At 42.1% G+C, this 11,119-nt stretch overlaps 1 protein-coding gene across 3 annotated transcripts in view; it reads right to left on the reverse strand.

The window, feature by feature from the left end:
* Positions 1-10,569, reverse strand: part of MARCHF7 (membrane associated ring-CH-type finger 7) — a 55,639-nt gene extending 45,070 nt beyond the window's left edge. The window contains exon 1 of one of the 3 annotated variants that reach the window (XM_012496501.2): positions 10,366-10,536. The gene's annotated coding sequence lies outside the window, so the exon portion shown is untranslated. Of the gene's footprint in view, positions 1-10,365 lie in introns of all 3 variants that reach the window. The other 2 variants (XM_003266151.4, XM_030796598.1) reach the window with 2 other exon arrangements.
* Positions 10,570-11,119: the final 550 nt, after the last annotated feature.

The raw sequence follows: 11,119 nt of genomic DNA on the forward strand, positions 1-11,119 counted from the left end.
CAATATTAAGTTCTATGACAACAATAATGCTTCCTAATAATACCTCTTATAGTTTACTCTGACTACATTTATACCCAGTTCTTACTTGCAGAACTAAACTAACCTAGTAGGAAATCTGCTTAAAACAAACCCCCTTGGGAGAAGGCAAAGAGGCAGAGTCCTTTGAGAGAGATAATTTGATATTGTATGAAACTATTTTTGGCAACTCCTCTACATAAATTGATTGAATTTTGACAATGTAGGTGTTACATGAAAACTTATATAATTTGGTTGCATAAGCTGTAGGTCAAAAGCACAAAATATAGTGAAAAACAAAAATGTGCAGTCCTTGAGAAACTTCTATCGAATCACTTAGAAGGTTCTAAGAGACATCTTTTCAAGTCCATTCATTCATTTAACCAAGTTTTTTGGATACTCATGCACTAAGCACAGTAATTAATACTCAACAAGCGAATGAGGTAGGGGAACAACACTAAACGTTCTGAGACGGTGCCTGTAAAGAAACTGTAGCCTAACATGGAACAAACTACATAAATAATCACATAACTTCAATGGTTCTAAGTGCTACAAAGGAAAAGGTATAGGTTGGGCATGGTGGCTCACAACTGTAATCTCTGCACTTTGGGAGGCTGAGGTGATCACTTAAGGCCAGGAGTTCGAGACCAGCCTGGCCAACACAGTGAAACCCCGTCTTTACTATAAATACAAAAATTAGCCAGGTGTGGTAGCACGTGCCTGTGATCCCAGCTACTCAGGAGGCTGAGGCACAAGAATCACTTGAAGCCCGGGAGGTGGAGGTTGCAGTGAGCTAACACCGGGCCACTGCACACCAGCCTGGGCAACAGAGAAAGACTCTCAAAAACAACAACAAAAAAGAAAAAGGTATAAGCAAGAGCAGACTACTGGAAAGAGGCATTTGAAGCTTAATGTTTTAAATCAAGACTTAAAAACAAATAGTGCAAAAAAAGTTCACATGTACAATCTTTCCTCAATGGTCAATGAAATGGTCTTTTCCTTCTGTCACTATATCATGCTTTTTAAAATTCAGATTTCATTTCAGAGCTGGACAGTTAGGCTATCTTCCTGTTTGGTGATAAGAAACTTATCACCAGGGCTGATTTTGTAGGTGTGAGCTCTGAGCTTCATTAAAAATTTTGCAACTGACATCCTGAAATTCTATCTTTGAATTTGTGTTTTATAAGCGGAGTCAGATAGGACAGTGAAGTATGCCTCACTGGAGTCCCAGTCATGATAGATCCACTAGAATTTTATCCTCATGTTCCTCATCAACAAGTCTATGACTGAGGAAGGGGAGGCACTGACAAGAGGCTACACTTTCTATTCTCCAGAACTGGTATTCAGTGTGTAAGGAATGTAATCAGTTACAAAGCCACACACACAAAAAAATCGTATGATTAGTATTTGAGATTTTTCACTTACTGAACTTTTTGACTTCTGAGATGAAGTTTCTGGATGAAGATTCTCTGAAGCTGATAATGCAGCTGCTAGTTTACCTAATAAGACATACTTTTACTCTGTTAAGTATGCCTTCACCTTAAGGCATTTTAATAGTGGCTGACACAGCAACAAGAGTAAAAAACCTGTATTCACACCAATTCAACAATTTATGTAGTCTGTCTATATCTCACAAACCTGTGGGCTTGCTTTAGCTATGAAAAAAATGAACTGCTTTTTTAAATGAGTGACTCCATTCCTCTGGGCATCCTAAGAAACTCTGAGAGATCCAGGACATAAACAAGGTAAGGAATCGTAACAGGCCACCTCCTCACAATAAGGTGGACTCCAAAAGATCACAACCTCAGATTAAGAGTTAAGCTATTAGGTGTGGCGTGGTGGCTCATGCCTGTAAGCCCAGCACCCTGGAAAGCCGAGGAGGGCGGATCACAAGGTCAGGAGTTCAAGACCAGCCTGGCCAACATGGCGAAACCGTCTCTACTAAAAATACAAAAAAAAAATAGCCGTATGTGGTGGTTCACCCCTGCTAATCCAGAGAATTGCCTGAATCCGGGAAGCAGAGGTTGCAGAGAGCCGAGATCATGCCACTGTACCCCAGCCTGAGCAACAGAGCGAGACTCCGTCTTGAGGGGTTGGGGAAAGAGTTAAGCTATTAATAGAAGTAAACCAGCTCTTGTGCAGATTTGCAGCCCAGATTAATGTTGCCTGCTTGGCAAATGGAAGTTCAAATCCTGAATTTGGTTTAAGGTGGTCCCAATTTAGTAATCCACCAGGAACATGGCAGAAGCCAACATAAATCTTGCTAGAGGAATATACCTTCATGCTAACTTTCAAATTATTTCTACAAGTATTTTTTCAAGTATAACAAACAAGGGATAACTAAGTATACAGCAAAATAAGATATCACAAACAAGGTCTTTGAGACACAAGATGAGAGAAAAAAAACAGAGTAGCAAAAACATCAAATCAAGCATTTTAGGCAAATTATAAAACTATGCTTAGCATGTTTAAATAAAGAGAAGCTTGAAACATACAGGCAAGGAACAGGAAACTGCAAAAAGAGCACTTTTTAACAAATATACAATAGCCATAATATAAACACCACGAGGATGAGACACCCAAAATGGAAGACATTATGTAAGATAATTGGCCTAGACTCTTCAGAAATCCTCCATGGCTGGGTGCAGTGGCTCACGCCTGTAATCCCAGCACTCTGGGAGGCCGAGGCTGGAGTATCACGAGGTCATGAGTTCAAGACCAGGCTGGCCAACATGGTGAAACTCCATCTCTACTAAGAATACAAAAATTAGCAGGGCATGGTGTTGCGTGCCTGTAATCCTAGCTCCCTGGGAGGCTGAGGCAGGAGAATCGCTTGAATCCAGGAGGCGGAGGTTGCAGTGAGCTGAAATCGCACCACTGCACTCCAGCCTGGGCAACAGAGCAAGACTCCGTCTTGGGGCTGAAGCGGGGAGAGGGGGACACTCCTCCAACATTCTTGGCCTCATACTAAGCACTAGGCAGCAGCAGTCCACTACTGGAATACTCTGAAGGTAAATAAAGCAATAATAAAGGTCATACCCATCTCAACTACAGACAAAACAAAGTCAACCCACCATACTAATGCCCCAACAGAAGAAGAATATGCCCATATCAATGCATAAATACTATTTATCTCAGTCTCTAATCTGTTCTGCTTTTAGTTTAAGCATTTAGTCAAAACTTGTACGATGCATAAAAATGCAAGGAAAAAAATCAACCCATTACCAAGAGATAAAATGGCAGAACCAGACCAAGACATGGCCCCAATGTCAACAAACGAGCAAATGGATGGGTTTAACAGTAGACTAGGTAAAATTGAAAAACTGGGGAAGGAGGAAATAAGCTAGAAAAAAATCCCCTCAAACTAAATTAGTATTAGGATCATTACGGGAAGAGACATGGCTCCAAGGATGAGGACCCAAAGTCGTGGAAATGGATAAAAGTCAGATTCAATACATACTTCAAGTCAGAAAGGATTTACCTAATAACGGGGAAGCAAGGCAATTATTTATAATATGAAGGGAGGCAATTATTTATAATACTGATGAAGAACAAACATTTTATTGCTTTTCTTTCAGGGATTGGGAGTGGGTGGGGTGGGGGGGGGGCGGTCAAGGAAGCACACCAAGATTAGTTGGTTTTGAAAAATGAGCTGTCTGGCCGGTTGTGGTGGCTTCCAGCACTTTGGGAGGCCAGGGCAGGATTGTTCGAGGCTAGGAGTTCAAGACCAGCCTGGGTAACATACTGACACCCCGTCTCTACAAAAAATATTTTAAAAAAAGAATAAGCAGACCAGCCGGGCCAACATGGTGAAACCCAATCTCTACTAAAAATACAAAAAAAATTTAGCCGGGCGGTAGTGGTGCACACCTGTAATCCCAGCTGCTCGGAAACTGAGGTAGGAGAATTGCTTGAGCCTGGGGAGGTGAAGGTTGTGGTGAGTGGAGATCGCGCCACTACATCAGAGTGAGACACTTTCTGAAAATAATAATAATAAGCAATCAGAAGTGCCCAGAAGGTCCAGGAGAACGCTGGAAATAAAGTTTTGAAAATACAAGAGCGCAGTGTGGCTGACAGTAAATTTTTCAGTTACATACATTGATTTATTTACTTTTTTCCAGATACATATGCTACCTCCTTGCCTTCTACTTGTACTGTACCTTCTATTTGGCACTCTTCCCACAAACTTATCTCTAGTAGAATTTGGGGTACTATGAAAACGTAAATTGAAAAACTTCAGGCAGTTTAAGAAAACATTAGGAGGAAAGGAGTTCTACCAATTACCCTACTTATGATTAAAGCTTTCTCTGACCACAACCACAAGCTGCCTACCAGGTACAGCTTGGATTTTTAGTTTATCAAATTTGGAAAGCTGTGAATTCCTAAAAGCAGTACAATGTCCAAAAGTTTTTCTCTGATTCTGCTTATGAAGGTTTTTTTCAAGTATTATGTATCCCCTTCCATTATGCTACAGATCACTGTGTCCCATTATTACAATAATGGCCTTGATCAGGTATCTGTTGAGTCACACAGTAGTCATAAAATAACCAGCCTAACAAAAATACCTCAGCCCTATTAACACATGCTACCTCCCACACCTAAAAGTCTTTTCCTGTATGTTAATGTATTAATAAATATGTATTTAATATATTAATAAAATTCATTTCCTATTTTTTTCCAAAATAGAAAACTGAGGCTAGGCTAGGCAGGAAATAAGTCAATCTTTGCCTAATTTTTGCACATCAGCCAATTTCTATTTGTAGAAATACGCTAACTGAGTGCAAGCTTCAAAGTCTGCCCCTCACTTGGTATGCTTGGGTATGACTCTAGGTATAATCTAATGCTTAATTTTCTCACCCACAAAATGGTGATAATGATAGTATCAACTTCACAGGTATATTGTGAGGTTTGCTGGCACACAGCATGTGTTCAGCAAATACTAGCTATTATTAACCAATACCATCAGCGTGAAGGTTTTCATATAAACAGCTCAGTAGAAATTTTGTTGGCTTTTTCATTATTTGAAATTTGTCTTTAACACATAGCAAAACATCTTTCAAAGTCATTTAGATTTACATACAGGATATTCACTTCAGGGTAAAGAAACCTATACAAGATTATGTATATTAAGTATATGCATTAAACAATTGGAAAGAGCCATTTTTATCATTTTACTGTTATCTCGGGTGATGGCATTATTGATGTGTTTTTTCTTCTTTATACTTAGTTACCAAAAAATTTCTTTAATGTACTTTGTTAACTGAGGGCAACAATTATTTGCCAGAGGAAAAGACATTTTTAAAATGACTTGTATTACAGAAGTCCTAAGGAGAATAATTCCCTTTCTAACTTGCTGGTTTACAGCCTTAGTAGCTACATACCACAAAGTAGTAAATACTAAGTAATACTCTCCTAGTAAAGACTAAGTGAAAGATAAAGTTAAAATACTTCACAAAATGAAGTTCAGATTACCTGAGTATGACTTCAAGTTTTTATCATGAAAAATTTTAAACATACACAAAGGTACAGCCAATAATGAGCTTCCATGTACCAATCAAGTCTTCAACTATTATCCACATTTAACCTCCCTAACCTATTTTACCACCCACTCTATTATTTTAAAGCAATCCCAAGCATGACATTTTTGAGGCTATCTATTCTTATAGTGGTCTAAAGAACCTATGGTAAATTACAAAATATGGCTACAAATGTCCCCCATACTAGTATTAGCCCCCTTTGTAATGCAACGTTGCTGCTCCGCCTAGGATGAGGCAGCCTTACTTCCTCACCCCAGTCTTGTGTGATTAAGAGAATGGACTGTGACACTGTAAGATTTTCAAGGTTGTAAGAGATCTTACAAGCTTCTCTTAGAATACTGTCCCAAGACTCCTGTGTCATAAATGATCACAAAGAGTAAGGCCTATATGTCCACCAACACAAGCTGCCAAACATGAGTGATGCCATCTCAGATCTCCCAGCCTGGGAAATCCTCTAGCTGAATGATGGTACATGAGGAGTAAGCCCCGGGCAAAATCAGTAGAACTGCTCAACAGGCACCTAGAATTGTAAAAAACAGTAAACAGTTGTTTTAATCCACTAGGTCCTGAGGTGGTTTGTTATGCAGCCATAGAGCAAAGATTCATTACTTATCCTTATTTTCTACTGTTACCATACGATTATCTTATGCCCGCAGTCTCTGAAAACTCTGATTTTAACTGAGTCTAACCTGGGAACTATCTTAAATATCCAGGGAAGATTACAGGTACTGAATTACTAAAAGTACACTACTACTATATGATAAACTCATGGCACAAAGGCCAGAGCAATCACAAAAGATACCAATGTAATCGATCTTTTTTTTTTTTTGGCGACAGGGTCTTACTCTGCTGCCCAGGCCACAGTGCAGTGGTGCAATCACTGCAGCCTCGACCTCCTGGGTTCAAGTGATCCTCCCACCTCAGCCTCCTGAGTAGCCTGGACTACAGGCACACACCACCATACCCAGCTGGTTTTTGTATTTTTTTTTAGTAGAGACGGAGTTTCATCATGTTGCCCAGGATGGTCTTGAACTCCTGAGCTCGAGCAATCTGCCTGTCTCGGCCTCCCAAAGTGCTGGGATTACAGGAGTGAGCCACCATGCCCAGCCCCAATGCAATATTCCAAGAGTCTTGCAGAAATACAAACGCACAGCTATTATTTCATTATTTACATATACTTTGCATATGCTTTTCTTAAAAAAAAAAATCTGCTTCTGGGGAAATTTTTTTTTTCCTTAATGGGAAATCATAGTAAACATGGAGACATGGAAACTAAGGGTGGGTCAATGATGGAATCACTTTGAAAGTATACAACATTTTGGGACTTAAAAGTCTCCCTTAACTAACTTTTCGCTGACAAATATTTAAAACACAAAAATATGATATGCCCAAATCTTAAAAAATTAGAAAAAACTTAACATCCCATGAGAAAATATGACTATGATGTTAAGTCTACACTACACCACTGTAAAAGACAAACTGTTCTCCTTGAAGTGAATTTAATCTCTAAGTATCAAGTTTCAATCTTAAGTGGAAACCATTTTAGGGTTCTTTCTACAAAGTGTGAAACATCACACTAATGAACAATGATTATAATGGAAAGATAACTACTTTTAAGGTTCAAAACTTGCCTTCTTTTTAAGCTGTTGACAAAAATGGGTGTAGAGCAGCAGGTGATTTTAAAACCAGGTGTTCAACTTACCTAGTCTAACCGGTAGAGTCAGAGAAATATATTTGAGGGCAGGAAAAACCAGCTCTGACCATGTAAGTTCACGCCAGGGCAGAAAAGTTGAAAATTAAGATTAATGAAAATTAAACCCCAGCATGCAGTAACTCACACTCAGGCCTGTAATCACAGCGCTTTGGGAGGCTGAGGTGGGAGAATTCCTTGAGCTAAGGAGTTGGAGACCAGCCTGGGAAACATGGTGAAACTGTCTCTATAAAAAAATATAAAAATTAGTCAGACATGGTGGCGCACACCTGTAGTCCCAGCTACCCAGGAGGCTGAGGTGGGAGAATTGCTTGAGTCTGGGAGACTGGGGCTGCAGCCTGGAAAACAGAGTGAGACCCTGTCTCTCACACACACACACACACACACACACACACTAACCCCTCCCACCTAAACTCTCAAGTTATAATTTCATCCTCCCCAAACTCACACTTTTTGGCTCATCCTATGATTAGCAAATACTGTATATTAAGATAAATTTTTTGACTGCAATTGAATTCTGCTTTGGTGAATTCAAGTAATCTTAGTAGGAACTTAAAATCCGATTCCTTTTAAATTGTAATCATTCTAATGTGATCAGTTGATTCACTTATTTAACAGTTAAAAGCTTCATTAGTTAATTTGTTGTTTAAAAGTAAAGTCTAATGCAACACTGCATTTCATGCATGCATGTCCCACTGTTCTTTATTACTGGCACTTAATTATCTGTGGTAACAGAAGGATGTATCAGCAAAGATAAGCTAAAAATTATTTTTATTTTGTCAAGGAACACAATAGCTCTCCATTCCACAGCATAGAGCACTAACTTTATTTTTATTTTTTTAGAGACATGGTCTCACTCTGTGGCGCAGGCTGGAGTGCAGTGGAGCTGTATCATACCTCACCGCAGTCTCTCCAACTCATGAGCTCAAATGATCGTCCTGCCTCAGCAGCCCAAGTAGCTAGTAGTAGCAGTGCGCACCACTACACCCGCACCACCATGCCCGTAGAGATGGGGTCTTTGTGGCCTGGCTGGTCTTGAACTCTCAGCCTTAAGCGATCCTCCCACCTTGGCCTCCTAAAGCGACGGGATTACAGGAGTGAGCCACCACACCCAGACACTAATTTTCTAGTACAGTACAGAAAGTCTTTTACATCAGACTCTAACTTACCATTCAATGTATGTTTCAGCTACAGGAACAAATCATGAATTCCTAAAACAAACCATAATATTATGACTTTGCAGTTTATCAAAGTCCTAGTGATCCTTCACATCTTAGTTCAGGCAATAAATAAATAAATCCTGTAAAATTTCCAAGATTAAGCACCCCTCCCCTATGCTCCCACAGAACTACTGTACAGTCATACTAAAATAATAATAGTTGTTTATACATTAGTCTGATGACTAAACAGTGAGTTGTGGAGGAGATACCATGTCAAGCTCCTTCTTGTAATGTGAAGCTCTCCATAATTTGTAATTTGACTAAAACAAATTACAAATTATCCAAAAAAGTTTTAAGATATTTGACAGATTTTGCATTATAAAATTATTTTCCTACAATTAAATGTCAAAATGTAGACGATTCTTGAACATAGAGCAGATAAAGAGTTGTGTAAGGTGGGTATGGAGCGGACTAAAAATTGGCTACATGAGAGTCATGGATGACTTTTGTGTCCAAGTTCGTTATCTGACACCTTCATGTAGAACATAACCTGGGCATCCTCGTGCTTTACCTGGGAAAATAAGCCCTCTTCCAACGTGGCAGAAAAAAAAAATCATTTGTACTTGAATAAGTAGGAATTCTTATTCAAGACACCTGATCCAGCATGAAACCGGAAAAAAACCAAGACTAGTATTATGTCCCCTGTGACTGCTTCACACACCACCTCAGCAAATTTAATCCTCTCTAGAAATTAACTACCATGTTTCTGAGACAATCTCGTAAACCTAAATAACTACGGCAAAAATCAAGACTCAAACCCAGGTCTTCTGAGTCTGGTGCTATTGCCTCATGCACCAGTCCTGTCTCCCGAAATGCTGTAGAGCTGTTAAACAAAAATATTATACTGACCTCATTTCTCAAACAAACTTTTTGCTACCTCAAGAAAAAGATCTAGTTACACTACATGTGTGCCTTCTTAATAACTGTATACCATTGGATTTTTAAATCGAAAATTCATCTTTAATCCTACATCTTGGTTCTGGAAAGAAACGTGGAGATTTAAAATAACATGTAATCAGAAAAATAGCCAATCAATCCTACAAAATGGGGGAAAAAACCTCGCCAAATTCAGTTTTCACATATTTAACTAACAGTAACAAACAACATTAGTCGTGACGAATTTATTACCCAGATAGAGACTTTCCCAGTATATTTACTTTGGTACTTGAGAAAAAGTATTAAGTGCAGCATTTTGGGGTGAGGGGGTGGACACATTCATCTTCAATACGCAATTTCACCAAAATGAGGGAGTTTCCTACTCCCGGCGCCTTCCATATTTTTACTTCTCAGGCCAACAGGTCCATTTTTAATACAATCACCTACTTCGAGTTGCAGAACGCACAATTCACCACAACACAAAAATAACTCTCAGGGCCTCACGATATTCAAAAACCGACGTTACCAATAAGACAATCTTGGCCGAATCCAAGGGGCTACCGAAGTCACTTCGAATCCAGGCCGGGCTGGCCGAGCCGGAGCCCTGCCCGCCTTTGCCCCGCGCTCACCGGCGAGCTCACGCGCGACACCCGCGGCCCGCAGCGCTCCCAGGACCCCCCGCCCCGCGGCCCAAGAGGAGGCCGCCCCGCGCCAAAGGAGGGCTCAGGCCTCTTCCCGTCACCCGCCACACGTCCCTGAGGAAGACACACAATCTGTCCCCTTCACCCGCCACAAACTCCACCACCCGACAAAAGGCCCCTGGCAAGGGAGGCCTGCGCTGTGGCCTTCTTGGTACCGGTGGCCCCGGACCAAGCTCCTCCACCTCATCCTGAGAGGAAGCGGCCTCCGCGTCCCCAGGCCTCTTCGTTTCCTCCCCTCCCCCACTCGCGGCCTGGTCCCGAACTAGATCCCGAGACGGAGAAGAACTAGCTCCGCAGCTCATTACCCCAGCTCCTGAGCCGGCACTGACCAGTGCGCGTCCCACTCGCAGCAACACGCACCGCCGCCTTTCTCTTTGGAGTTCTAGGCCCGTGACTGAGGAAAAGCAGTCCGCAGCGAAGCACAATGGCGCCCGCCCCTCTCCCGGATCCGGCGCAGAACCAGCCGCCACCGTTAAGTGCCCCTCCCTGCTCCTCCTCCCCCACTTCGCGGACTTCCTGGCTTCTCGCGAGAGTGGCGGCGCGGCGGGGACCGAGAGCTACGGGCGGGCTGGAGGTACCCCACCGCGGGGTGGTGCTCTGACTGCGGGAACCGTTGAAGAGCTGCCCCCGGGGAGTCAGCGAGGCGCCACTGGTAAGCGGCAGCGGCTGGTTGGCCGGCGTGCCGGCAGCTGGGCTGGCGAGTGTGCGGGCTCCGAGCTCTGGAGGCCCGGCCCGGGGTGGCCGTCCCCGCCCGGCTATAGTCTCTGAGCGAGCCCCTTCCCTCCCGGGCGCCGGGTCCCCGCTCACAGGCCCACCTGCAGGGCCCCGTGCTCGAAATAACGCCCAGCTGGTTGGCTTTTTTTTTTTTTTCTTTTTCTGGCTCTTGGTAAGTGGCGCAGTGAATGTTGAATTGAATCAAGCACTGCCTTTTCCGACCTACCCCTCCCCGCTTGCTTCCCTGCCCCCACTGTGTGATCTAACTGCAAGCCCTTTCCCTTAAGAGTTGGAGCCTGTTTGTCCAACCTTGTGATAATTTTCTTGTGGTAAGTAAATCTTGGT

The sequence above is a fragment of the Nomascus leucogenys genome, chromosome 17 (assembly GCF_006542625.1).
Source record: "Nomascus leucogenys isolate Asia chromosome 17, Asia_NLE_v1, whole genome shotgun sequence".
NCBI lineage: Eukaryota > Metazoa > Chordata > Mammalia > Primates > Hylobatidae > Nomascus > Nomascus leucogenys.